This window comes from Rhododendron vialii, chromosome 4a, assembly GCF_030253575.1.
Source record: "Rhododendron vialii isolate Sample 1 chromosome 4a, ASM3025357v1".
Lineage (NCBI taxonomy): Eukaryota > Viridiplantae > Streptophyta > Magnoliopsida > Ericales > Ericaceae > Rhododendron > Rhododendron vialii.
In genome coordinates, this window is record NC_080560.1 from 17,344,009 (window position 1) to 17,350,008 (window position 6,000).

The following is a 6,000-nucleotide window of genomic DNA, read 5'->3' on the forward strand; positions in this document are numbered from 1 at the left end:
TGACAAAGAGACGCCGAGAGCTTAGTGAAGTATAGCTATGTGGAGTTCCTTTTGTGCTGTTGTTTGTTTAGCATTGGTAATGTTGTTTGTTTAGCATTGGTAATGAAACATGTTAGACCTTTAGACCAGATTTGTAATTATGTCTTTTTTTGTATGATTATGGAACTGAGACCTTATTTTACTATTTTAGAACTGTAAGACTATGGGTTATGTAATCATATTTTTGAAGCCCACCTTATGGCTTGTAGAACTTAGTTTGATAGAAAGAATATGTTGTTCTTGGGACTTATGGGAATAAAGTAGGATAGTTTGGTTCTATGGAGTTTAAGATTGGTGAGATATCTTTCATAGTATAGGAAACTTCTCAAGCTTTTGTGAAAAATATATTCGTTACGATAATCCTTATTTTTTTTAAGAAGACTTAACTTTTCAACGTGACATTTATGCATCTATGGCACGTGTTAAGGTTGAAGTTTTCCGGGGCGTTACACGGGGTGGGTGATGTGCAGGTTGCTGTGCACCATTCGAGTTGTCTATTCAGAAATTCAATTGTCCAAATTTTATCTTGGCAACGAGCGACTCAGACAGGGACGGATCCAGAAATTCTCTCTAGTGGGGGCACCAATTTTTACTATACTTGGACAAAAATTTACAATCAAGCACAATATAAATTTAAACGTCATCATATGAGAAAAGGAAAATAATTTCAAAAAATTCCTAAAAATAAACGCAAAAAGGGTTTTAACCCATTTATGGCTTCTCTAATGAGAGCCACCATCAAGGGGCAAAATTGAAAAAAATAATGCTCATGTTTTTTCAATGCTCATGTTTTTTCATTAGTGAATTATTTATAATGTGATTGTGTGTGCTTATAACATTGTCCAAAAAATTAAGTGCGCCAATTTTTAATTAATTTGAATAGATACAAAGATCTTTTTTTATCACATTATTTTAAAAGGTCATAATTAATTTTTGTCTTTAGAGATCTCATATGAGAGCTGTTGAACCAAATGAAGAGCAGATACTTAAGTGCTTCAATTTTCAATCCGTTTGAATCGGTACGAAGATCTTATTTTTCTGATCATTTTATCCTAAAGGATCATGGAGAGTTTTGGGAGTACTTGTTAGCTGAAGGGATTATATCCCACTTATCAGCATCATGTATCCACGTCAAAATGGTTTAGCAGAAAGAATGAATATGACTCTTTATAGATATGGTGAGATTAATGATGAATTATTCAGATTTACCAATTTCGTTTTGCGGACATGCACTAGAAACAGCAGCGTGCATTCTTAACTTGGTACCATCCAAGTTAGTACCATTTACACCCACAGAACTGTGGACTGGGCGCAAACCTAGTCTGCAGCATGTTCGGATTTGGGGTAGTCCAGCATATGTGCTGAATGAAAACGCATATAAATTGGAATTAAGGACATAAGTTTGTCTGTTTGGGAGTACCTTAGAGGGATGAAATGTGGATTATTTTATAGTCCTAAGAATCAGAAGGTGATTGTTAGCACCAATGCCCGATACTTAGTGAAGGACTATGTAATAGACTACGAGCTCAAAAGCAAGATTGTTCTAGAGAAATTGAGAGGAGAGGGACCGACAAAGACTTATTCAACACCAATAGAACAGGAGGTTACACTGGGAGAAATAGTTGTTGACACACCGGTGCCTCATCGTAGTGGGAGGGTTATTGTCCCACCCAATTGGTATACGTTCGTGGGAGAATCTTATGATATGATCCCTGAAGAACAACTTCCTGAACCCTGCAACTACAATGAAGAACTAGAAGATAAAGATGCGGAATTTTGGCAAAAAGCTGTGAAATCTACATTCCTTAATGAGATCTGGATGAACGCATCCACATAATGGAACTGAATGAATTCATAGCAAAGGGTCAAGAGCACATGTTGTGCAAGCTTAAAGAGTCTATTCATGGACTCAAACAAGCATCTAGATCTTGGAACATCCATTTTGATCGCAATCAAGTTTTTTTGGTTTTGATCAATGTCCGAATGAGTCATGTGTGTACAAGAAGCGCAACGAAAAAGTGGTGGTGTTCCTGGTACTATATGTAGACGATATTCTATTAATCGAAAACGATGTGGGAATGTTGTTTTTGGTAAAGGTGTGACTGTCTAGCCAGTTCGATATGAAGGACTTAGGAAAAACCGGTCACATCATTGGGATTAAGCTTATGTGAGATCGCAAGTATAGGATGTTGGGCTTATCATAAGCTACTTATATCGATGAGATCCTTGCTCGTTTTAGCATGCAGGATTCCAAGGAAGGGTTCATCCTTTTTTTAGACATGGAATCAACCTATCAAAGGATCAGTGTCGTAAGACACCTGCGGAGATGGAGAAGATGAAGGCAGTTCCTTATGCCTTGGCAGTAGGAATCCTCATGTATGCTATGCTATGTACTAGACCTGATATTTGCTTTGTCGTTGTCATGGTTAGTAGATTTCAGTCTAATCCAAGGCAAGCGCGTTGGACTGTAGTGAAACATATTTTCAAGTATCTGAAAAGAACTAGAGATTATATATTGGTTTACCAGTCAGATAGTCTGATACATTATGGGTACACAAACTAAAATTTTATGTCAAATAAGGATTCCAGAAGTATACCTCAAGATATGTGTTTACCTAGGAGGTTGAGCCATAAGTTGGAGGAGTATCAAGCAATCGAGCATTAATTGATTCCACCATGGAGGCTGAGTATGTGGTATCTTCTTAAGAAGCCAAAGAGGCCGTTTGGCTTAGAAACTTCTTGATGGATCTAAAAGTGATTCCTTTAGTGCAATTAGCTATTACATCTATTGTGACAATAGTGGTGGAATTGCTAACTCTAAGGAGCCATTGACTCATAAGAAGGAAAACACGTCGAGCGTAAGTATCACCAAATTTGAGAGATCGTTCAGCGAGGTGATGTAGCTGTGTCCAAGATCGCATTGGTAAACAACCTAGCAGATCCTTTTACGAAGAGCTTACAAGCTAAGACTTTTGATAGTCATGTAGAGGGAATGAGAATGAGATGCGTGACAGCATGATTTTGAGTCTTAGTGGGAGTTTGTTAGAAAATTATACCAAAAGTCATGCTTTTGTATAATGGATTAATATTTGATTGCTATTTATTAATCAGTTTTATCCATTTTTTTATGAGAATCTTTTATGGGCAATGTTTGCATAGTATTATTGTATGTTGTGCATGTGTGTCTTTTATTTTACAAAGTAGATGATCCGGTGTGTAGAGTTCGGCTTACACACAGAAGATTAGGTCATTGGTTCTTGTGAAATATAAGATACGGTTCACAGTCTTAGACGGAACTGGACACACCATTGGTATGACTGTAGTACAATGTTTAGTAGGTCTGTCTTGACTATAGCGAACGGTCTAGTTCTAACACATTGTGCTAGTACACTTTGTGTGTATTGAACAGGACCGCATTGAGGTAATTGTCTTTGTACTAACTTTATAAGGCAATTGGAACCTGATGGTTATTATGAATGCTTATGCTCTTAATCCAAAGATAATTATTAGAGGTATGTATTTAATGTTGTTGACTTTGATTCATTAAAGAGTAAGTTTTTTATATGGTCAATAGTCTTGGTGAGTTGGGTCGCAACATTATGTATATGACAACTATTAATTATTAATGAAATTCACGTCTCGAAAGGGATTGATGACCCCTTGAGTAAGCTTATATGTTTCAAATATGTCAAACCTTGCAGGTGAATTTTGTATCCGACATATCGAATAAGTTAAGTGGATAGTCTCAAGATATGATGTTGATTAAGTGGGAGATTGTTAGTAATTTATTTTAATCAATGGGTATCTATAATCTTAACGTGGGGAAATTAATAAGTATTTAATATCATGGAGTTCAAAATATAATTGAGATAAAAACGGGAGTGCAATTACAATTCTGTAATGGGGTGAATTGTAATTTGTGTAATAAGAAATAGAATCCAGATGGGATTAGGATTTCTTATTTACACAAAGAGCCCAAATTCATTTCTCCTTAGGTTCCTGCCCCAACCCTATAAATATACCACTTCGTTCTCTAGGTCGATGACATATTTTTGAGAGATCAGAAAAGTGTGCTATGAAAGAGAATAAACAATCATGTAGGGTTTTCACAAACAGGTACGTGATTCGAGGTATAAGGGAATATGGCAGAAGATCGTAAGGTACGGCCAAGTAGTATTTGTGGAATACACCAAGATGTGCTGTAACAAGTTCAACCAGCGTTCGTGATGCGGGAGTTGTGGTAAAACTGTAATTCTGCCTTGTTGGGTTTTTTCTAATTTTTTGTTGTTTAATCTGTACGCGTCATTACTGGATCTTGGGAATTCGATTTCCTAACATTTGCATCAAAGGAGAGATTAATGTATTTGTATTACCTCCAAAACGGTCATAGCATCTTGATTAATCCCTTTTCTTCCTTGTTGGGTGAACATAGATATAAACCTGGATGAGCCTTTCACCCCCACATTTGCCCCTGCACAATGTGAATTGTGTATATCTATATGATCATCCTCTTTTTCAGTTCTTGTTTGTTTCCTATTATGCACCTCCTCCACCATAGACCCTTCAATCCTCTCTCCTTACCTACAACATGAACCCATTTCGATGAAAACCAGAGCCAATGCAATAGATTTGTGTCAAGTCCCAATAACTTGAGGGGAAAAAAGGATTTTCTTGGGGACCCAGATGGTAGGTAACAAAAAAAAAAAAAGAAGTTTCTTGGGGATAGAATGGAAAAATGGGTTGAATTCAATGGCAATCCCATTTTTATGTGTGGAAATGAGTAACAAACAAAACCGACTGGAAAACATGGACAAAAAGGCCAAATTGACAATTATATATTCCCAACTATATCCAATTGGATAAAGACATGTTCCAAATTTTGGAGAAAGACCAAATTCCGTTGTTATCTCAATGCCATGTTAACTTAAGCTAGCAAGCTATTTTGGTTGTGCTATATCATACTCCCTCCGTCCAATTTTAGCAGTCCCTTTAGGATTTCCAACTTTCTAAAGGGTATGCATGCATTTAATGCATGTCTCCTTATAAAATCGATTTTCAATCTATTGTTGTCCTTAAATTCGATCTCGCTTTTAAAATTATTTTTACACATTTATAAGGTTTAGTTCAGGAAATCTAGACACTTTTTTCTTTGACTTTTCAAACAGGACTCACATTTTAAGAATTTCTAAAATAGAATAAGGAACTAACAAAATAGGACGGATTGAGAATATATCAAATTTACACTTGTGACTTGTGTACCGTTTTTTTAACTTTCCTTATCTTTATCCTAATACAAATTGGAAATCAAATGATCATAATATGGAAACTGATAATGCTAGAACAATTTTTTTGTTAACGTCGAAGTTTCATTGTGTAAGGCCATCCATAGTGGTATAATCAAAAGCCAATTGTTATTAAAGTTAACAATGTTGGTGCAACAAAGTGCTCACTATGGTATAATCAAACTTAACATCTTTAGAAATAATCAAATTTTGGATTTTGAATAACCAAAACTAGCAACCTTTTTTAATAATCAAAACTCTTATTGGCCTCCCACTTTTCCCTCTCGATCAATGTAGCATCTTTATGTGTTCATTGCTTTTCAAGTACAACGTTGACTCATCATCCTTCCCTTCATTCTCTTTTTTTTTTTTTTGCTTTGGTTTTTTGTCTTCCTTCTGATCGGATTTGGTTGTTTGCATCATCCTGGAAAACAGTCTCGCCAAGGGGAGTTGAACTTGGTGCATAGTGATGGAGTAGATAATGGTGGACTACCCATATTATCCAAACCAATGGCTTGACTTTGTGGGTTTGATGATTTTTTGGATGTCTTGGTTGTGTTTCAAATAAGAACTTGATTGTTCCACTTCGAACTGTGCTTTAAAGTCAGCCAACAATGCTCATACTTGAACTAATAAAATTGCACTGGTTTCGATTTTAATGGTCCCTCAATCTGGGCAT